We start from the raw sequence: 22,258 nt of genomic DNA, 5'->3' as shown, positions 1-22,258 counted from the left end.
ACGGCATGAATGACTTCGGTCTGATGCACTTCAAACCTTTTGTGCTTTTTTTTTTTTTCAACAGAAGTAGCTAAAGATGGGAGAAAGATGTGCACTGCTTTGATGGCGGAGAATGCATGGGCCTGCTACAAAGCTTTGCAAGTGGCAGATAGTTCAATTCTAGTTTTAAAGAGAAAAAAATTGAACATTACATGTAGAAGCATTATAGACAAATGAGCAGATTTTCCTGACATCCTGGATATGAATCATACCAGAATACACAGCATTAGTGCATACTCACAGGACTAAACAAAAAAAGATGTGTTTGTTTGTTTGTTTTTGATTTAGTTTTTGTTCCCCCAGCCCCGTAAAATTATGTGTGATAGCCTCAGAAATATTTTGGTGATGATTCTGTGCTGCTGCAGTTGCCCTAACTGGTTTTTAAGTGGAAGGCTGCTGTGGGCATCCTGCGTACCTCTCTGCCTCGGCACCAAACAACATCAGCCGAGACACAAATGAAGCTTATTTCCAGCTCTTTGGAGACCAGTGATCATATTGGTTTTCTGCCCTCTGAAGCACAGACTGAACCAAGTCCCTTGGCCCTGTGGGCTGTATCTTGCTCCTGTCCATGTAACAGGGACACTGCTGGCACGATTAAGCGGTCAAAGGGCTTTTCCTTCGCTCTGCAGAAAGCAATTGGGATTTAAGAGCTCCTTTGTTGCCAGGCACATCCCAATTCTGTTCTGGGTCACTGGGTTTGCTTGTTTCTGTGTTTAAAAGATGGGGGAAAGAGAGGAGGGGGAAGGTTTTCCCACGTGCTGCTGAAATGCTCATTACAGTCATTAGCAACAAATGTCTAGGTAATTTGTGGGCCAAAGGCTTATCTGGTGGACAGAAAGTGCTGCAGCAGCGGTGTTTGCTCCTGGCCACCTCCGCTCCAGAGCCGAGCGCTGCACTGAGGTGAGGACTGGAGCTGAGGTGAGGACGTGCTGCTGAGCTGTCCTGATGCCTCCCAGCTCCTTTTGGAGTGAATCAAAGGGCTCTTTACACACAATTCTGTTTCTCACACCAAGTTGGCAACTAACAGTGAAGCCTCCATTCGCCTGCCCCAAAATAGTGGCCAGAAACCCCACGAGTTGAAGCCGACTCCTCACAGCGGGCTCTGTGAAGGCCATGGCGGCGGGGCCGTGCCCTCACGCCACAGCCGGGCCTCTTCAGGGAGCAGCAGTACCCACAAAGCCCCTGCAGCAAGCCTTGTGCTCGGAGCTCGCCCTGCACTCTGTATTTGTTTTGGAGAAGACGCGTTTTGCCTCAAAGTGAGTCAGTTTGGGGTTTTGGTGCTTTCTGGGAGGGCAGCGGAGGGGCAGTGAGGGCCGGGGGCCAGACAGGCGCTGAGGTGCCTGGGGCTGGTGGCCAGCAGAGGGGGCCCGGCCGTTTTGTCAGCACCATGAAGAAATCCCGATCGTAAAATACTATAACGATAATAAAGGTTTTTAAAAAGTGCTGCTGTGCCTCTGACACTCGGGATGCTCCAAAAGGTGTCTCGGTGTTTGCCATCAACACCTGTGTTTGTGGGGTATCATGGAAATGTGAAGTGATTTGTTTCGCTTTACTTATTCAACAAAAGCGGTGTGGGTGGTGGTAGGGGGGAAGTTTTGTGTTATTTTTCACTCCTTCAAAGTTTGGGCAATTCTGTGGTACGGAATGGGAGGAAAACACTTGTGGGAGATGTCCTGAGGTGAGGATTGGGGCAGTGTTGGCCCCGTGTGGTGAGGAGCAGGATGGTTTTGACCCCACTGTGGTGAGGAGCGGGGCCTTTTGGCTTCAATGCTTCCAGCTATTTTGGGGGCCACAGCCATTGCGTGCTGCTGGTGCTGGCCAGACCGAGGACAGGCTGTCCCCACATGTTGGCTCTCTGCGAAACAGCAGCTCGGTATTTTTATTATTGTTATCCTGAGCCATGCGTGTGATACTTCGCAGAGAGTTTCTGTTCCCTTACATTTAGCCTCTTCTCTGGATGGGATCCCTCATAAGATTCAGCTTAGCAGGTGCCGAACACTTGTTTACATGGCTTTTAGGACAGCCTTCAACTGAGGAGCAAGTGAAGTGGGTTAAAAGCAAGACTAAAACTTCGTGCTTGCAGATACTTTGTTCACAGTTGTGTGGCCTCTGACTGCTTTTATCTTTTTTTTTTTTTTTTTTTTTTTTGAAGGAGACTTTCCCCTCCACCCCTTGTATTTTTTTTTAGCAGTCTTTTGAAACACGCAATGTGAAGGGCTCTAGTTAAATAAATAAAACTCTTCGGGGTCCATGAGGAAGTCCCTCAGGCTTGAGGTTCTGGATGTACCATACTAGAGCCTGAGAGCAAACTTCTCCTCCTAAATCCAGTAGAAATAGATTTTAAAACAACAACAAACATAAAAAGAGGACCAAGTCCTCAGAAGATGCCCTGCCCATCAGCTCATTCTTCATATTACAGACTGAGGGTGTGAAAGTCTCCAGCTCTTTGCGTGGCTCTAGCACTGCATCTCTCAGCACGTGCCTGGTGTCTCCGCGTGCTGTATCTCCGCAGGCTTTGCACTCAGAGTTACTGAGAAGCCTGAACTCCGAATTTCCTGGCTGCCGGGTGATGCATATCCCTGTCTTCGTCTCGAGTTCACGCTGAGACAGTATCATACGCTTTTGAACGTATGTGTATATTACAAAGCAGTGTTAAATGTGCAGTGTAGTAATCTGATGTTCCAGTTAATATGTGACAAATATTTCCCAATAATGACTTGGCAACACAAAGAGGTGAGTGGTACTTCAGCCTGCAGGACGGCTCCGTTTCTTGGCAATTCAAACCATGTGTACTCAGGGAAGTCTATCACTTACAATCCTCTGTACCTCTTGCAAACTCTGGAGGCTCTCTTGCTGCGTTTTATTTATTTTTATTTATATTTATATTTCTTTTTAAGCACATGGATGGACTTTTCCCATCTTGCTGGGAAAGTTTGGCACGAAATGTTCTGTGGTTCCCAGTGACTTGAAATGCCTGCCTAATTTTTTCTGGTGTAAATGTTGTCTTCAAGTGTCACTCGCTATCTGCCTTCTCCCCTCTTTGTCTCCCCAGGTAATTAGCACAACAGAATTTCCCTAATTGGTGAAGATCAAGGAGGAGAGGGTTATGTTAGCTTTGTAGTCCTGACAAATGGCAGATGTTTTCCAGCAGGCCAAATGTGATACACTGAGCTCTGCTAACGCAGGCTCTTTGTTTCGCACTCGTGCGTGATAGAAGCTCTCTGTTATTTCTCTCTTTCTGTGTCTTCAGTATATGGGTCTGTAATTCTGCATGTTCAAGTCATGATTCCTTCAGAATGCTTAAATAGATATGGAAAAATATCAAGTGAAAGCAAGTGTTTCTTTCTGAAATTACCAGTGATCTCTGCCTCTGTGAGTTGCTTTGCATCTACTGATCTTAAATGTCTGCAGTACTCCTTACCGTCACCTCAGGAGATGTTTTTCTAGCCAACAAAGTAATTCAAATTCAGTATCTTTCTGTAATTTTTGTATTTTAGAATGAGACAAAGTGCTTTACAACATGGCCAAGATTTAAAATGTTTTCTAAACCCTGCTTACCTCAGCTTCTATGAGAAGCCCATCCCTTCCCATACCCAGCCAGTCACTTTCTTTCATCAGGGTTTATTTCCTTGGTCTGGCTTGGCCCACAGGAGGCTAGGACAGTATAATTACAGGATTTGCTTGCACTAAACAACAATCGGAATTCTTTCCTGTGCAGAAAAACCTGTGCCAGGATTTTTAAAGATTAGCCAGAAGCCAAGTGTTAAAGCACCCAGATGATGAAGAACAACGGTCTGGGAAGGACTTTTAACAAATTGTGCCATTTAAATGCAGGAACTTACTTTCTTTCGCATGTGTTTGCAAATCTTACCCCTTCAAAACATGATCCAATTGCAGATCTTAGCAGCTTTTGGAAAAATGCCGCTCCGCGTCCCTTTGAGCATAAAAATTGCTGCCAGCTACATTCCGTCAGCTCCTTCCTGGCGACCATTCCCCGTCCCTTTTGGATATTCGTGGAAGGTCCCAAGGACATCTGGAGCTGTGTCTGCACGCCACATGTGCAGGGGCCGCCAGCCGGCTTCTCCCCGCAGCTACCTGGGATGGGCACCGACACCCCACGGCTCCTTGCAAGGAGCTCCTGGAAAGGAGCCGCTGCAGAGCGCTGGGGCTGGTGGTTCTCCCAAATCAACCAAAGCCACCCAAAGGAGCGCGTGTCACCTGTGGCAGTGTGCTGGGGACAGTGCCTGAAGCCCGCCAGTGCGAGCCAGACTTGCTGAAATGTGTTGACTGAAGCGAAGAGCAGACTGATCTCATGTTGGAGCAGAGCTGAGCTGCGGTGTTTGGCTGGGCTCGGTCTCATCCTTGGGAGCCTTAAAGCTGTGCTTGAAGAGATGTTTTGCGTCTTCAGGACTCTGCTGATAGAAATCTGTGAGTCAGGGGCTTGTTTTCTAAGAGCAGTTGCAATAAATGGAAACAAACAGAGGAGCAGGAGTCTTGTTTGGTCTGGCATCTCCTTCCAGGCGTACAACTGGTGCGTGTGCTGTGTTCTGCAGGGAGCCAGCCTGCAAGGGAGAAGAGGCCCAAAGTCCCCCTTGAAAGTAGATTTGTGAGTGATTTACTCGCTGCTGTGTGTCCGGAGAGGTCTGCTGGTGCTGCAGCAGCCTGGCATGGCGTGGCAGCGTCAGGCATGCTGCTGCTGGCTTGCTTTTCTCCCCTGCACACACCACTGCTCCGCACCCCTCTGAGGGCCTTGTGCTGCCGGAGGGAGACGCAGGAGTCAGGCAGCCATGCAGGGACGGGCAGCGTGAATCTGGGAGCTCGAGGGCTGCTCTCAAACCTGACGTCCCCACCTCAGGCTCTGTGTGAGCCAGCGGCGACACGCAGTGCCCTCCTGAGGGGACATTCAGTGCTGGCTGAGGCCGGCACTTCCCGAGGCAGGAAATAACGTGGTACCACTGTTATTCCCAGAGCTGGCAGCGCCTCTGTCACGGAGTCAGAGACACCAGCTGAAAGGCAGTCTGGCCTCCTCGCTGGCTCTCTCAGAAGCCCTGGCACAGGCTGATGGGCCGGAGCCATCCCCCAGCGCGACCGCGGCGGTATTTCATCTGGTGCCGCTTGGTGCGACCGCGGCGTTCGAGCGCCGAGGCCCTGAGCGGTACGCCAGGAGTTGGCCCTCTCACAGCAGCGTTTGTTTTCAGACCACTTCAGCAAAAATTAATTAAAAATGGTGACATCAATGGGAGAAGGCTTTGAAAATTTATTTTTTCTACGTCTGCCAAAGTTATTTTGAGTGTAATGAAAGCTACAAAAATAAACCCGATGACCATATCCTCTGCGAGAGGCTCTGTGTAACTTTATCTTTGTCTCGACATATGAAGTCATTTATCTAGGCACAGATATTTTTTGCTGCCAGCCCCTCCAGCGCTGCCTGGCCAGAGTGGAGGCACTGAAGCAGGTTGGTTCGACGCTCGTGGACTGCCTCACCTGGGAGCTCTCCGTCTGCTGCCACTTGGTTTCCTTCTCCTTCTTGACCAAATGATGGAAGGATGTCACCCACGTGGGCACTGATTTGGCTTTGCAGAACTGATTATGGGAAGTAGCCTGTGCTTGGTGCGGTACCTGCTCCGGCTTGGTGCTGTTGTTTTCCATCCATCCTCTTTGCATGGGGATGGGAACGTGTTTCAAACCCAGCGTGCTTTCAGCTGACCTTATCTTTCATGCGCTGTTGACAGAAGCAGGTTTTAGCACGGAAATCATTTTTGGACAGTCAGCTGCCTTTGTTGTACTCCTGCAGCGAGAGGTGCCGTATTTTACCGGCACCGAGGAGCTCCAGGCTGATGTTCCGTGACTTCCATTGCATAAATGCGCGCTGCTGTAAGCACAGGCACCTGCACGGCTGGCTGGGGGCATGCAGATAACAGCCATCAAAGATCAAAGCAGAGCAGAGGAGCTGTACGACTGCTGCCTCTCCTCTCCCTCCAGTGGGTGGGCTTCGTTTCTGCCCCACCAGCCTCTGCCCGTCCCACCTGAGAAGCCCTGTACCACCCTCAGACCTGGCGTGTTTCCTGTTCTGCCCTTACCATGCCACAGCTTGGCTCTGTTTTACTGCTCTAAGCCACTGTCGTTTGTTTTTCTTTTTAGGGCTGCGGGGGCAATAGGTGCAGCGCAGTTTAAAGGCTCCAGATGTATCTTCAGCTCTGCTGTCACTCTGATAAAGGCCTGTTGGGTCCTGGGGAATTAACCCCAAGGAAATAAATCCATCGGTAGCTTTTGGGTTGTTTTACAGATTTCTGGGTGAGTCCGTTTCAGTTCTTGTTAGAGTTTCCTGAAAGGAAAGCGTTCCTCTGAACTCCACCACCAAAGGAGCAAGCCTTCATGTCACCAAATCTGCTCATCCTTTGACCACCCTTCAGGGAGGGAGCATTGTAATGTGCTGAGTGAGACCCAAAGCTGGCTACAGCTGAGAGTCTGTGGAGGATTTTAACCAAGTAATGATGTGGCAGCAGTTGCTCGCTAAGGAGGGCTGCTTGCCTGGTCTACATGGACGTGGGTGTGAATCCAAACCCCAGCCCCATGCCTTTGCTTCTCTCAGCTACCAGCCCCAAACACAAGCCAAGCATTGATCACGTCGGCTGGGACCACACCGAAACCCCAGGAATTATTTCAGATGCAGAAACCCAGAGTTTTGGGGAACTTTTTTCTTATTTTCACTTGGAAGTCACAAAGAGGTTAAAGGGGAAAACTGGTAAATATGGTGAATAAATTCTAGTAACTCTTCGTACTCAATGGAGGCAAAGAATCAGGGTGGATCACACCTCCAAAAAGTATGGAAAAAGCTACGGTTAGATCATGAAACCTTTGAGATAGAAACACGGCTGAATTTCTGTTCAGCTTCTGCCCTGCCATGCTCGGTTGGGAATTTTACAGCATGGAAATCATGTTTTTGTCAGGGCCTTGAGTAGCTGCTGTTTTAGGTTGGTGCAGGGCCGTGCAGGAGCCTGCCACTGAAATGCTCTCGCCCTGCCCGGGGCGCGCTGGCCTGAGTGACAGCTCCTCGTGGTGGCACTGCGCCTGGAGAAGCAGCGCAAGGCACATTCAGTCGCTGAGCTTTTTTTATTTGCACCTGTCTTGCCGTGATAACCTAGACAGCGAAAAGAATGGATTTCTTTCTGCTTTTCTAAATCGGACCCAAGAGGCAACAATTCTCATCATCTCCCAGCGGTGACCCCGTGCCAACCCCACGACTGGGGCGCAGCACCCAGCCCCGGGGAGGTGACCGTCCCCTCGCGCTGTGCTTTCCACCCCGAGGCCAAGCGTGGTGGGCACGAGCATTTGCGTTAGTGCAGCTTTGCAGGTTGCAATCCCACGGCTCAGTGACCTAATTAAACCTCCACCTGCTCTGTGTTTGTCCCCGTCACTCTTTGTTTTATCCCGTGGCAGCGGAGCTGCTGCTGCTGAGACACTCCCGGACAGCAGGGCTCGGCAGCCTGCGCAAGCACGGTGCTTCTTCGGTTTCATCCCTGCGGCAGATGGATCGAGCTCCCAGCCTCTGGTACGAGCGAGAGCTGCTGAAAACCAAGGGGGTGGCACTGCGGGGTCCGGCATCTCCCCCTGCCCACCTGGCATGAGCTCGGTTGCTTTTTTTATAGGGACACAGTAGGGCAAGGAGAAAGAATTGCACGTGTGGGGTGGATTGGAGTGCAGCTACAGGACTCGCAGAGGGGCTTAGATCCTGTCACTGCTCTAAATGTTGGTTTGATGCCAGAAGCCCACCCTTCTACAAACTGAAGTGGGGGAGGTGCTGGTGAAAGACCTCAAATTCATCTTTTAGGACTTTCTGTGGCCATACGGAATCTCGGCTGGGGTAGAGATTTAGGGCTGCGTTGGTTGTATTTACTTCATGTTTCTGGCGCACTTTAAATCTGGACTATTTATTTATTTAAGATGTTAAGAGCGCTTGGCTTCTGCTGAACTACATCTGTCTCCATGGTTTAGGTTCAGAAAATGCCTGCAATCGTGACAGGCCTTGGATGCCAAGAGGAACCGATCCGTACCCGGGGAAGGCCGTGTAATACATCAGAGCGGTGACACTGGCGGTGCTGGAGGCTGCCCAGCCCCTGACACGATGGATGGAGAGGCTCAGGCTGGCAGTTCTCATCCTTTAACTGCTGCTGCTGAGCGGCACCTCCCCAAATCCCGCTGAGCCCACCAGAAGGCTCCCGCTGGTGCGCGTTGTCTGCCTGGGCCCGTTTGTGCCAAGACAACTCCTGGGGAGAGCTTGGCTCCAGCCCCACGTGCAGTATTTCTGGTGCACTTGCAGGAAATCCCACATTTCTCGCTTTGCTTCTGGCCTTCCCAAGGCACAGCCGTGCTCCTCAGCCGTGCGGGCTGCTTGGGGAGCCTCGTGGCCCCGGGTGGACCTCCTAAAGCCGTGCTGCCACCGATGTTTGTACCCCAGTGCCCCAGGCTCTTGGGCGGTTTCCCAGCGAGCACGACACGGAGAGGGAAGTGTTTACAAAGAGGAATTGAATAGGTTCAGCGGAGTTCCCAGCCATCTGTACGCTTGTGGTCAGGCTTCTAAAAAAAAAAAAAAGAGCAGTGCAGACGAGGTCTATCAGTCCTGTACATCTGGAAATGTTTCTTTCTGGCTTGACTTTGTCTGGGTTTTCTCCCTGTTTGGTGCTGTCTCTGAGCAGCCCCGGTTCGTGCTACTCCAGCACGAGGCACGCGGCATGGAAGGAGCGGGCGGGTTTGTGCTGCTTCGCTGCTGAGAGAGACTGAAGAGCTTGGGCGAGATGTTGAACAGATTTGTCTTTTTCTTTCTTTCTTTCCTTTTTTTTTTCCCCCCCAGCAGATCTGTCTGGAAGATGAGCCCAGTTGGTATTGATACGGTCTGCCTCGTGTTTTGGGAGGCTTTGGCAATAACTCCAAGCAAATAATAATAATGATGCTGCCAGGTCCCTGTCGTGCAAACATGCTCAGCTGTGCTGTGCAGGGTGCAAGAGGCTAAAGCACGGTGCCAGTGGGACTGGAGGGCATGGCTGGCTGCAATAACAGGTCTCGGTAGAGGGCTGTAAGGAATTCTCGTGCCATTTTTCAAGAGAGAGACGGATTTTTGCCTACTGGCAGCCGGTGTTAGCTTGTCTGAGACCAGCTGTTGGGGTTTGGTTTGTGTTGGTTTGTTTTTGGCAGGTCATTGGGTATGGGACGTGCTGGTGGACGAGGGCAATGTGCTGGTGGTGCTGCGATCCACGGCAGTTCTGTGCCATGGATGCCTTGTGTTCATTTGCTTCTTTATCGTTTTCTTCCTAAACTTTGCATCCTAAAACACGGCTTTTCCAGCTCAGTCCTGCAGGCTTCACTCTGGAGTGGGGTGACCGCTGCCTGTGGGCCTGCCCCTGCCCTCCTCCCAGGCATGTGCTGATCCTGTGCTGGGACATGGGGTGCAGGCAGAGAGGAGCCCTGGCCAGAAGCTGCGCGTGCTTGTTGTTTCTCCTGCAGTTTCTTTAGTTCTTCGTGGCTTTTTTTGTTGTTGTTTTGTTTTGTTTTGTTTGATTTTTGTTTGGTTTGCTTTTGTTTCTGAGTTCCCCGTTTTGTAGACCAGGGCTGTATACAAATCTTTCTTAAATCCCAAAGGTACGGTTAGCTTCCCCAAGAAGAAATGTTCGGGCCCAGCCTGGCAGTTCATGCAGCCCGCTTTGGCATTAAGGATAAAAGCACTGCATTTTGGCTGCTTGGGAGCTGCTTCAATGTGAATTAAGCCAGACCTTAAGGAGCTCTGTTTCATTTTCCCAGTGAAAAGATTCCCAGTCTTTAAACAGTTTCTTCACACAGACACGAGGTCAGAGTGCATCGATGCTCGCAGCGTCCCCAGGCGCTGCCGTGCCCTGGTGCTGGCAGCAGACGGCTGCGCTGGAGACGATCAGACACGCGAGGTTTGTAGTATCTGCAGGAGCAGCAGCACAGCCACCCCCCTGCTTGGGCTCCCCTCGGTTGTAGTGACACAAAGACACATTCAGGCCTTTGATAAAAGCCAGGCTTCCCCGCTTGTATGCAAGGGGAAAAAAAAAAAAAATAAAAAGAGTAGAGGGGAGACTGCGTTTTGTTAAAGCAGGCACTGGGGGGGGGGGATAGCAAGAAAAAAAAAAAAAAACAGAACCCACTTTTTTGAGTTAATGAGGGGATCTGAAGTTGGAAGGACCCCGTCTCCATCCCATCCATGGATAGTGTTCACAAGAAAGAAGGCCTTTATTTTATAACTGTACCGATATATGCGTGGATATAAATATAGACACACCTTTACATATGTAATTCTGTGTGTGTACATACTCATTAGTGCTTGTTAGTGTTAAGTGGGCAAAACAAAATGCAATGAAAACAGAAGAGCAAGGAAAGATAAACACATTCCTTCTCCTTGGTGGATAAATGCCATCTTCTTTTACTGTTTTTTGCAGATTTTATCTCCTCTTTGCTCCAGATAGGCCCCGCTAGATGATGTTGTGCCAAGAGCTCATCCCAGGGGAATGGCGTTGTGGGGAACGGGTGATGCTGGTTGGCTCCGTCCTGATTTGGTTTGGGCTGGTAATTACATGTGGCTTGAAAACAACAGTTTTGTTGATCTGCGTTGCTTTAAAAATGATTTGATACCTAATTTTGGAAGCTTTGACTGCTGTTGTTTGGGATTCCCTATGGCTGTATCACGGCCGCATGTCTACGTGCCCTCGTTACCCTGAATTTCAGCCTCTTTACACAGTGAGCTCAGTGCCTCTGGCAGAAATCCCACGGAGAGCGACTGAATTGAGCCAGCAACATCAAACCTGGCACTGGTTCCCCAAGGAGCTTGGCCTTTGCCACCAAATGTTGAAAATGTTTGCTTTTCCCTGGGTGTAAAACTGCATGCGCTCGGGGAGGGGAACACACGCATTGACGCTGTGTCATTTGGGATCCAAAACCCCCTTTCAAAGCATCGTCACGTGAAGGAGCGTTTTATTCTTTAGCTGCTGCCCTGCAGCCTGATGTGCTGGCAGCCCCAGTGGGGAGCGCTGGACCTCTGAATGCCTCCCAGCATCCTTGTCAGGGCAAGATAATCAGAACCACGTGCTGGACTTTCCAACTTATTCATAGGGAAGCTCTTAATGCAAGTATTAAAAGTCCAAATGAATGTTTTAAGAAGGATTTTTTGTCTCAGCTGCACACTGAGGGGCTGTGACACGGCAGGGATGGGTGAAGATGCCCCTGCCTCGCTCACATATCACAATGCTGGCCCTGTACGGCCAGCTCCCTCCCTCACAGCCCCCTTCACATCCCCTCCGACCCCAACAGTGACCCCACTGCCACTGCTTCCCTTCCCAGGAGAGGTATGAGGAGCGTCTCTGCTTCCTCCGAATGTCTTGGGGAACGGGGATGGAAATGCAGCAGAGCTGCTCCCCCCGTCCTGCAGAGGGGAGCACCACTGCCCCATTTGGGGCATTAACAAGCAGGGCTTCACCTGCTTCTGCCACTAACTGCGTACAGCTGCTGCTCCTGATGAGCCACCTTCAGCCCAGGTGTGTTTGAGGGCATCTCCCTCCCCTTCCTGCAAAGCCTGAGCTCGCTGTGGTGCCAAGAGGTCTCATATTCACCCGCTGAGCTCTCCTGGGGCTTTTCATCGATTGTTTGGATCAGGCTTGAGTCTGGAGGTCTCCAGGAGGTCAGGACGTGGCTCTGTGGTGAGTCTTGTGGTATTTAATATTTTTCCTTTCTTGGCAAGGTGGGGCTGCCTTTCAGCCTGGGAATGAATGTTAAATGCTTGAAAGTCCCTGCATTCTCTCTGTCCCTTTTAAAAGATGAAGTAGGGGATTGAGATGCACTGGAGTGGAACTCATTGCAGCAGGAAGCAAAGCAGAGGTGTGTAGGTGTCTACCTGCGTGTGGCTGGGCTCATGGAAGGGTGACGTGGCCCGACTCTAAGATCTTCAGCCCTAAGATGCTTCTCGGGGGTCTTTACCTTCCCAGCTGTTGACCTTGATAACGCTCCGCTCGTGTGAAGTGCTGCTTTTACCCCATAAACTGGTGTGTGTGTGCTCCTCAGGCTACTGAGCAGAGAAGTTCAGTGGGGCTGCGAGCCACGGCGGGTGACGTGGCAGTTTGGGAACCCTCGCTGAGATGGCTCCTGGAGAAACACAGCAAGAGGGGATCTGGGCAAAAACAGCAGGTGGAGCAGCCCTTATGGCAGGAAGGTGACTCCTAGAGGTGAAGTTTTTGCTGTAAGGGGAAAAATCAGTAGGCAAGCTCCTCACCTTCCCTTTGGGGCAGCTTTTCCCACGTGGCTGACTGCGCTCCTGCTTGTGTGTGTTTTATTTTAATGCCTGCAGTTAAAATAAATGATGCTGGGGCAGGACGAGCTGTTACGACAAAGGATGTGCTGCAGAATGCAGGGGACTGGCAGCGGCTGCTCGGGGTGCAGGCTGCAGCTCGCCAGCGCTGATAAAACCAGCTGGGGCTGTGCCAGGCGGGTGGCGAGGTGGCTGCTGAGCGGTGCCAGCCGCCTGGTGATCCGTGCCAAACTGCTCCAGGACCTGACCCTGGTGCTTGGTTGGAATCTGCAATAGTCCTGGTGGAAGTGGGGCCCTGGGCTGCAGCCATCAATCTTTGCTCTTTGGGGTTGTTCCTGTGCCAAGGAGTAAGGGGTAGCCTAACGAGTGGGGCCAGCTGGAGCACGGCTCCCAGCAGATCCAGGCCCTTTGCTGGAGCTGTTTCCACTCAAATCGGGACAGAGTGGAAGGGCCTGTGGATGGTGCAGCCATCAGCACCTGAGGCTTTGGCTAATATTGTCTGCTGAAGGTGATTTGTCTTTAGCTGATGGCTTCAAGTGCAAAAGCTGGAAGGAGCACGGTGAGGAGACCGAGTGGCCGAGATCCTCCTGGGGACTGGGGGTTTGATTTCCTTCTCCTGGCTGCCAGCATTTGGAAGGTGATCCAGGCAGGCTGTGGGCTGTGAAATGGTTTTGTTTTGCTCTATTGGGGTTGTGCAGCCGAGCCCTAATCGGGGCCCTCACTTCCAGGGAGGGACGACACGAGGACTGTGTTTTGAACACCTCTGTGGGACTATTGCAATGAAGGCATCCTTCCCGGGTAGTTTTAAGAGAGATTTATTTATTTATTTATTTATTTATTAAAGTCAGGGAGGATTTCTTTTTTTTTTTGAGCAGCACAAAGGGATTTGCTGGTTGGAGCCATAAATGGTACAAGTCGGGGCTGAACTGAAGCTTTCCAGTGCCAAGCATCTCATGCAGCTCCCAGCAGCTGAAATCTGCTTTTTTTTCCAGCTCCTCTAGGTAAAAATACATCAAAGCTGCGTGCCCTGCTGCCTGGGTCCCTATTTAGGGATTGGGCTGGATGTATAAACATCACTAATGTGTTATCATTTAAGCCTCTCTCTTCTGTTCACATGCGACTCCTGAGCTCTCATCTATAAATAATGCATCTCAAACTGGGCCTGGAGAGCCCAACTTGTTCTCTGCAGATATTTTTGGTTGGAGGAGCCCTCTTGGTTTGCTTGTCTTCCTTACCAGTTTATGCATCTTGACATGTCATTTCCTTCGTGGTCTTTCCACCCTTCCCACCCTCCCAAAATGGAGCTGCGAACGAATAATTAAAACCAAAAGGGCACCAACCCCTATCAGAAATGTCTTTCCCATTGGGTGAGCCATGGCTCGGGGGGGCGGGATCCTGGTGTAATCTGTAACTCAAAGGCTGCAGGCACACCAACTTGTCACGACAGCAAACCTGCTTCACAGCGCCAGCCTCTCAGCTCTTGGTAGATGCTCTGCTGTGCTGCCTGCCCTTTGCTGAGCAAGCAGCTTGAGTTATGGCTGGAAGGCAGCTCCCAGCCCAATGTAACTTCAGGTCCTCGGGTTGTACTCAGTCCTGGTTCTAGCTAGGTAATTGGTCCTGGTTGTCCTTAATGGGCTTGCTTCGTCTTTATTAGGATTGAATGTTTTTTATTAGGGCTTGAGGACTTTTATTAGGATTGTGCATGCGGATTTGTCCGGTTGCAGTGATGTCCGGTGGAACAGCTCACCCGCACCCATCTCTGAGTTCCCCAGTGTGGTAGTTTAACTGGGTAGTCCTGGGAACCCGACAGGTTGAGTTCATCCTTCTTGCCCAAGGGCACAGTTTTGATGCTGTTAGCCTGCTGTGAGCATCCTGCTGCAAGTCTGCAGAAGCTGAATGGGAACCTGCTGCACTGGGCAACCTTACCTGCTTTGTTTGGCTCTAAAATAGTCGTCATGACCTGAAGCAGCAGCCTTAGTGAGCGAACCACGCCTGTGTAGCACAGATGTGTCCTGCCACCTCTGCCAGAGCCTCACACCCAGGCAGTTTGCATGTAATCACCTGCTGAGTGTGAGCTGTTAATGCAGGGGAGCAAATGGTGTGTTGGTGAGGGCACCCGTCGTGCTGAGGGGTACTCGAGGCACTGCTGTGAGCGGGACGGCTGGGGAAGGAGGGAGGGATTTGGGGTGGGAAGGGGGCAAAGCACCAAAGACCTTCAAAGTGGCTGGGTCCCGGTCCCAGCTGTAGCAGTATGTGAAATACTGGCCCGTGCTGAATGAGGAGATGGTCCCGGCATAATTCAGTGAAGAATCTGACTCAAAAATGTGTGGCTTTTCTTTAGATTTCCTTTTAATACAGTAAATAATCTCCGGCTTTGACATTTTAATTGTACAGCCCAGATGTAAAAACTTTCCACCAGACCCTGGCAGAAATCCCAGCAAACTGCTTCAAATGGAGAAGTTTTAAAAGGGGGGGGAAAAAGTGTTTCTTGCACTTGTAAATTCTATTGTTTCAGAGTTTATCAGCTAACATCGAGCTCTCCAGGCTTTATAAGAAGCAGGATAAGTGTTGGAAGTCTCTGTGACAGATGTGGTGGTGGCACCTGAGGGTGAATGGTGTGTTTGGTGGGTAACGAGGGGGAAGCTTTGAACTTTTTTTGTTTTTTTTTGTGGCCAGAGGCAGGCACCCGGTCACTGGTGTTTGGGACTGGGTGTTAGGATTTTATCCCTGCTTGGAGCTTTATTCCCAGGTACCTGCTGGCAGGGGACAGGCAATATGGGCTCTCAGCTCATCCCAACCAGCTGCTTGCTGCATGCTTCTGGTGTCACAGCCTCAGCGAGGAGCTTGCAGTGTGCTTGGCCAAGGGTTTTCTTACTTTTCCCAGCTCTGAGACCGGCTGTCAGTAACCTGGGGAGAGCCGGAGGGGAGCTGCTCCAACCCTTCCTTTCTCTGCTGGCACGGTGTGGGCTCAGCCCTGCGGCACAGCCACAGCGCCCGGGTGGCAGCATGGAAAGAATTCCCTTCTTCGGAGCCTGCCACAACTCCCAGATTGAGCGTTAATGGGATGCCAGCTATGATTAAAGAAGCGTGGGGATGGTCAGCCCTCCTGCTCGGTGGGGTGCTGATGTCGGGCTAACCAAAGCGAGGCTTTTGCACCCAGCTTGCCTGGAGCACGATGTCTCCAAAGTGGTGTCAGATCAACCCAATAGCTCTGGGGGAACTGCAGGCAGTGTCAGGCAGAGGCTTTGTTGTCTGGGTATCTCCCTTGTTCCAGCGGAGACCAGAAAACCATCAAGAGAAGGCAGAACATAGCCCTGTAATCGGGCTGGTAAATCCAGAACATCCAAACGGGATTTAAACCCCAATGAAGCTGAATGAAGAGCTGGGTGGGTGGCTATAGAGGGGCTGTAAATGAAATTCCCACGTGGGGCTGGAATAAAGCAGGAAGGAGACCGGTCACAGGCACAGCCACTGCTGTGGGTGGGGGCATCTGGAGCTCATGAGGGCTGGAGCAGAGAGTTCGGTGCTGCTGCGGTGGTGGAGAGAGCAAGGGGATTAGAAAATCGCTTGCAAGCCCCCAGTGGCACGGCCAAGCTGCCCGTGGTGTTTGGCGCTGTTTGTGCAAGCCCTGTTTGTTATTTAGCTCTGGCTTCACAGGATGCCTGTGAGGATTGCTCTCCATGAGAATCGCTTGCAGATCGCTTTCATTGCAAGCAGGATCCCGCGGTACGTCCATGTGCAGCCGGGCCGGCTTCTCCTCGGAGCAGATGTAATGGTTTCTAGATGGAAAGGAAAGTCGGAGATGAAATAGATCATGACATGACATTCTCCAAGTTTATGAAACAATAAAACACAGTAATCATGGTTAAAATTTGATAAATATGTGGTGGTGTTTTTCTAGTGCAGAATACAGTTCTGCAATAAACCCTAATTAATCCAGTCTGTGTTAAACAGATAATTCCTTTTAAATTCAGAAACTTTCCATGCCCTGAACTCAGACAAACTTGTGTTGTAGCAGCCAGTGTCTAGCCCAAGGAGCACAAATCTTTTTGCTCTTTTGTTATTTTTTTTAATGTATGCCCTGAGCAAGGACCAAAAAAGGCTCGGGCAGCGCTGGGTGGCATCGGGCTCTGGCTGCGTGCACGCAGCCTCCTTCCTTGCTGTGAAGCCTGTATAGCCTACTATCTGCCTGCATGGGATGTAGGGGTTTGTTTTTTCATGTTTTTTCCCCTACAGCTCTGCTTTTCACCCCGTGGGCATGATTCCTTGCCCTTTCCCTCAGGCTGGAGTGTGTGGCTGTAGGGAGCCACAAAGGTCCCTGGGAAGCAGTCCCAATGGGGCGAGCTGCTGGAAGGGGTTAGGAGTGAACTGGGGGCTGTGTGCAGCTGGGAGGATGCATGCTAGTTTCTTCCTGCTCAGAAATGGAGTTGGGAGCAATTTGGCTGCTCGTCCTTTGGTAAACCAGGACTTTGGAATATGAAAGCTGTGGGGACTGTGCTGGGGACCTGCATGTTGGCAGCAGGGAGAGCATGCATGTCTCCTGCTCTGTTCAAGGCCATTTGTGCACAAAATGCTGCCTGGGTGATATCTAAAATTTGCTGTACTGAGCCTTTAGCATCTTGAAAGCTGGAAGAGAGCCTGGGTGTTTGTACTGCTGAAATGAACCTCGTACTTGCTGCGTACACCAAATGGGATTTGCTCTTCAAACGCACCTTTTCACCTCTCTCCAGCTGTGGTTTTCCTAATGTGTGTACTTGGAACAGACCGAGCTGCCAAGCAAAACATGAGCTCTTCCACGTGCTGGGAAGAGAGGATGAAGTTCTGCTTCCTGAGGCGGTGCTGGCTGGGTTTCACGCAGGTAGTTCAGACCCACTGAAACTCCATTCTGGGGGTCGGAGAGAGAAAAGCCTGCGTTGGCACTGACCTGGGGCTCGAGGGGTGTGTGTGCTTTTGGCTCTGCTCATGAAGATTTTTGTTTCCCTGCAGCAGGGATGCCCGGCCTCATAGCACCGCTGTAAGGAGCCCCTTGCATGGCTGCTGCTCTGCTGTGAAACCCCTCAGCAGTGTGAATTATAGAACGGCCTATTGAGGTGCACAAGAACTTGGTGGAATTAGGTGGAGGCTTATTTCTCAGAGCTCTGTGCTGGTACAGTTTGCGTTGTGGTTGCTGGAAGAAGCCGTAGTGGTCGTGTTGCCTCCTCCAGCTGGCAGCAGAGCCTGGGAAGGCAGTGCAGTGGTGCAGGACTGCCCAGGAACATCGGGTTTGCTGCAGGGCGGTCCCAGGTAGCTGTGTGAATCTTTACATGCACCACCATGAATTTAGGATGTATGACTCAAAACCTGACAACGTGCTGCTGGATGTTTCCCGAGGGAACACATCGATGCTGTGTTTGTTTGCTGGACTGATGGACTTCGTGTCCACAAAATTCATGGCTGTCACTGGAATCCTTCAGGCAGGCACATTGATGTGCTTTCACATACCTAAAATGTTAAAACGTAATTGTTTATTGATTGTTCAGCCAGAAAGAATTGTAGCAGACTGAGTTTTCACGCTGTTTATACCGTAAACATTTCTGCCATGAGAGCCTTGTGTTAGGGCATTGCACAGCCTGGGCTGATCTTGGCACCTCCGAGTGACTTCTCACTGGGCAGGATTCATTCAGGTTGAGTATGGAATATCTACAGACCTGCTTCTTCTAAACTTCTCAAATTTGGGTGGATCAGATGTCCTCAAACATCTCCATAATGGTCAGTAGGGCTCTGTGAGGGCACAGCAGGATGGGCTGCCAGGAGTGTGCTGCAGTAGGGGGTGTGTGTGCCATGTCCCCAGCCCCCGAGGCAGCAGTCTGGCTGGTTATGAGGACTGCTGCAGATGTGCACTGAGGCTTTTAAGTCTAAATTAACTTAAAGAAGTTATCCCAAGAAGCAGGAGGTAGTGAGGGACCCAGCGAGTGAATAATTTGATCTGCTTAGGATGGTTTCCATTTTCTTTTTCCTCTGAGCACCAAGAGGCCTTCTGCTAATTCTGACCTCTGAGTCGAGTGAATGCTTTAATTAGTGTGTGTGTCTATTGCTTAACCACGAGGAAAATCACTTGGAAGAAAGTTTGGGATTGTTTGGAAAACTAAATGGCTCGAACAGTTTCAGCCTGAAAACACCCCTGTTGGCATCAACACCCCTCTCCTTGCCCCAGCACCCTGCTTGGGTAGGAAATGAGGCGGTGAGAGAGGGAATCTGGTGACCTCTGAGAGGGCTGACAGTGTCCTTTACCCCTTGGGACAAAACACGGTCCTGAGGTCCTGAATTTCTGCCCTCCTTGTGGGAAGGAGTGCTGGTGCTGGGGCTGTGAGAGAATAAAGGCTGTCCCGGTATGCCCCTGCGAATGGGGGCAGTGTCTGGTGCTGCTTAGGGATTGCAAGCTGACATAACACAGCCAGAACCGCTGTCAGGAAATTAACACCTCACTCCTGGAATCACGTTGGTGAGCTCACACCTCCACCTGCTCTGCAGCTGAGTCCATTTTAGATGCACGGAGGTGCCGGTGACTGCTGGGAGGGCCTCGCTGCAGCAGCTGTTCCTTCCTTTTTCCTTCCCCCAAAGGTCGGTGGCTGCAGATCTGTGGGGTGCCTTATCCAGCCTCATGACTCCCTGTCAGTGGTGTGAGCCATCCCTGAAGTTACCTCACATCAGGTCAGGCTTTTTCCCTTACTTATCTTTTCCTTCCTCTGGGAAAGCAACTGTAACCCATCCCGTCCTGTGGGAGAATCGAGAGCTGCTGGTTTTCCTCCTCTCCCCTTCGTATTGCTCCGGCTTACACCTGATTCACCTCCTGGCTTGGAGTTTCCACCTCATGGTGAACGGCCCCGAGAGCTCCTGGGGTCTGTGGTGCTGGTCCCCTTGCTCCAAGGGGACAGAGCTCAGCACCATGGCACTGCCAGGTCCCTCACATCCACACCAGGTTGGTTAAACACCAAATTTTTGGCTGTGAGCCCCTGAGCTCTGCCTGGCCCCTTGGCAGGGAGGTGCTGGGGCTGCTCTCGGTGCTGTGGGTCAGTGCCAGGTGGGCACATTTATTTAGGAACGTGAATGCTCGTGAAGCCTGACCTCTGCCAGGCCCCAAACAAAGCTGCAGATGAGCACACCTGGAACCTGTGAGCCCAGCTTCAGCCCCAAAGGAAACTTGGGAGAAAGGCAAAGAGCTGCGGTCTGCTACGAGGGGTGGGAAAAGGGTTTGAAAAAATAAAGGGAAAAACCTATCAGCATTGCACTCATCTGATGATGGTCTCACCTGTGGGACATCCTCCTGACTGAGGGCAGCGATCTGGCTCTCCAGGTGGAATCCTTTTCCTCCCTCTGTACCTGCAATCAAGAGATGAATAATGAGGCTTCACGCATGAGCAGGAACTGCTCCTTCGGAGTAATCTTTACTAGAGAGAAGATTGAAGTAACTGTTTGTAGTGATTAGTTTTGATTTTTTTGGATTGAATCAACAGCAGATGTTTCTTCCCCATGACCTGTAGGAGAAGGGTATGTGTTTTCATGCTAGGCTGACTCCTCAGGGTACCCTGGAGGTAAGTCAGATGTCTTTAGAAGCCCCAACCTGTGTCGTGCCAGAATGCCATGTGCTTGTGGAGTGAGTGACAGGCAGCTCTGCTGGCCAGGGCAGCCTGGGATTTCCACAAGTGATTTTATGCTCTTGCAGCCAGCAACCATCAGGATGTGGTTTTTCAGACAGGTTTTCATGCTAATTGAGTTACACGTGGAAAAAACCAACGTGATACACAATCAGCTTCATTTTCATAGGCAGGCTGGAGGAAAAAAATATGACTAGAGGTTATCTCTGTGGTTCATTTCAGGAACTGTGGGCTAGAAAATAGGAACTTATTTCTAACACGTTACTTCATGTAGTTGGTTGTCTGCTAATTAAGTTTTATAGGTCGTCTTGGGCAGCTCAATTAGCAGGCGTCCGTGTGAGTGGAAAGATGAAATCTGTGTAGGTTAAAATGTAAGAATCTGTTCTTTGTCACAAGCACTTGACTCTGATTTATGTGGTTATTGTTTAATTCCTTTTGTTCCTGACAAATGATGCCAATTTGGCTCTTCTGGAATCCGGTACTGTGATTATCTGCAGCAGAAGTACAGGACTGCGATGCTCGTGTTGGGTCAAACTGCCTTGCAAGAACATGTTTGAACGTGGCTAACCAGAGAAGAGGCATCTCCACCTGGTGCACGAATACCTCGTGTCCTAGGGACTGGGGCAGGACAGAGCTCTGCAGGATCCTGTGTTGCTGGCAGCAGGTCCCATGCTGGGCTCCTTGCTCCAGCAAGGTCTGTGACACGCTGTGCTTGGGCAGCAGAGCTCCTGGCAGGCTGCAGCGACTTCCCTGTCACCCACGGAGCTCTGCCTCACGCTGAAGAAATGGAAGCTTCGGATTTCATCATGATTTTTCTGAATTGGTGGCTAGACTTTGTTCTGACTTGCTTGCAAAACTCAGCTGCAGTTTCTTAGTAAGCTCTCCTGAATAATATAAAGATTTGGCTCAAATCCTTGCTTGTTTAACCTTTTTCTTCCATCCCTATCTCTCCTGGTGTACAGAAAGCTTTTAGGAACCTTAGCAGGGGAGACGTTTCCTGATCGGTATATTTTTCCCTCAGGAAAATATCTGGATCAGCTGTAAAACACGTATGAAATCCCCAGAGGACCATTTCCTCTGGAGTGACCCACTTTTATGGTGAGCGCCGAGCACACTCACAACCAGATACCAACTGGTTCCAATTTGCTGAGTGAATCCATGCCCGTGCACGATGTATTTTCAGGGAGAAGCTCGCCAGATGCATTTTTCCTCGGCTGTTCAGTCTGATGTGGGAGTGCTGGGGAGCATGGGGCCAGCCCTGCTGTGCATGGGGGACCCTCTCGTGGCAATGAGAAAAAAGCAATAAAAAAAAAGGAAAAAAGAGAAAAAAAAGAAGAGCAATACAAATGATTAAGGTAACTCCTCCTGACTTTGTTGCATCACACAAACAAGTTCAGAAAACAACGTGGTTGCAGTGAACTTGTTTTCAACATCAGCTGCGGGAGGTGGTGATGAAATTGCCTGGCTGCGTGCATGGGTGCCTTGCTTGGCAGCCCAGCTCTGTATGGTTCAGCTCAGTGTTAGTGTCAGAGCAACGAGCTCAAGTGTGCTCTGAGAAGGATCCGGCATTTCCTCTGGGGCTGGCTCAGTAGCACCGCGGCACCCACCCGGCTCTGGTTTGGAAGCTGCAGCACTCGGTGCCCCTCCGCTGCCGGCTGTGTGGCATCGCCTGCTGCTGGTGTGCCTTCTCCCTCAGCACCCCTCGTGCTTGTGATATCAAAATCCTTCTCTAAAAACTCACTTCTCTCCAGGCTTCAGGCTAAAAATGTCACATGGAACAAGTGGAAAATGCAGCGAGCGTCTCAGTTGTGGTCCCTCTGTGTCCCCGCTGCTGGAAGCTGTGAGCGGTGAATGAAGTTCTCCTGTTCTGAATGGGAAATGTAGAAGTTGGTGGGAGATGCACAAAATGCTCCAGTGCTTACAAATATTTACAGCTTGTAGAAAGGTATTTCTCAAATCACGTTTTTCTTTGAGTGCTCGCAGCAGTGTGGCCTCCGTGTCTAATTGGGGTGACTGAGTAAACTCCTGCCTCATGATGCAAGATCCACTTCACATGGTATGAAATGGATGCAGGCGTTTTCCAGAAGTTTGGGTTTGTTGAAGCAGAGCTTTCTTAGGAATGGATGAAATAAACAGGTGTCCCTTTTTAAAGGCTCAGAGGTGAAAATAGCATCATTACGGAACGGCCACCGGGAGCTAGGACAGAGCCCTCGGCTTGGTGGTGTGGGGAAATGCATCGGCTGTGCTGAACCAGGGACGTTTCTCAGGATCC

General features: G+C 50.6%; 1 protein-coding gene across 1 annotated transcript in view; it reads left to right on the top strand.

The window, feature by feature from the left end:
* The window catches only part of COL23A1 (collagen type XXIII alpha 1 chain), a 169,619-nt gene that overhangs the window by 5,243 nt on the left and 142,118 nt on the right, over positions 1 to 22,258 (top strand). The gene's annotated exons all lie outside the window — the stretch shown is intronic.

This window comes from Anas platyrhynchos, chromosome 14 (genome assembly GCF_047663525.1).
Source record: "Anas platyrhynchos isolate ZD024472 breed Pekin duck chromosome 14, IASCAAS_PekinDuck_T2T, whole genome shotgun sequence".
Taxonomy (NCBI): Eukaryota; Metazoa; Chordata; class Aves; order Anseriformes; family Anatidae; genus Anas; species Anas platyrhynchos.
Note: the sequence above shows the minus strand (reverse complement) of the source record. Positions and strands in the feature narration are given on the sequence as shown.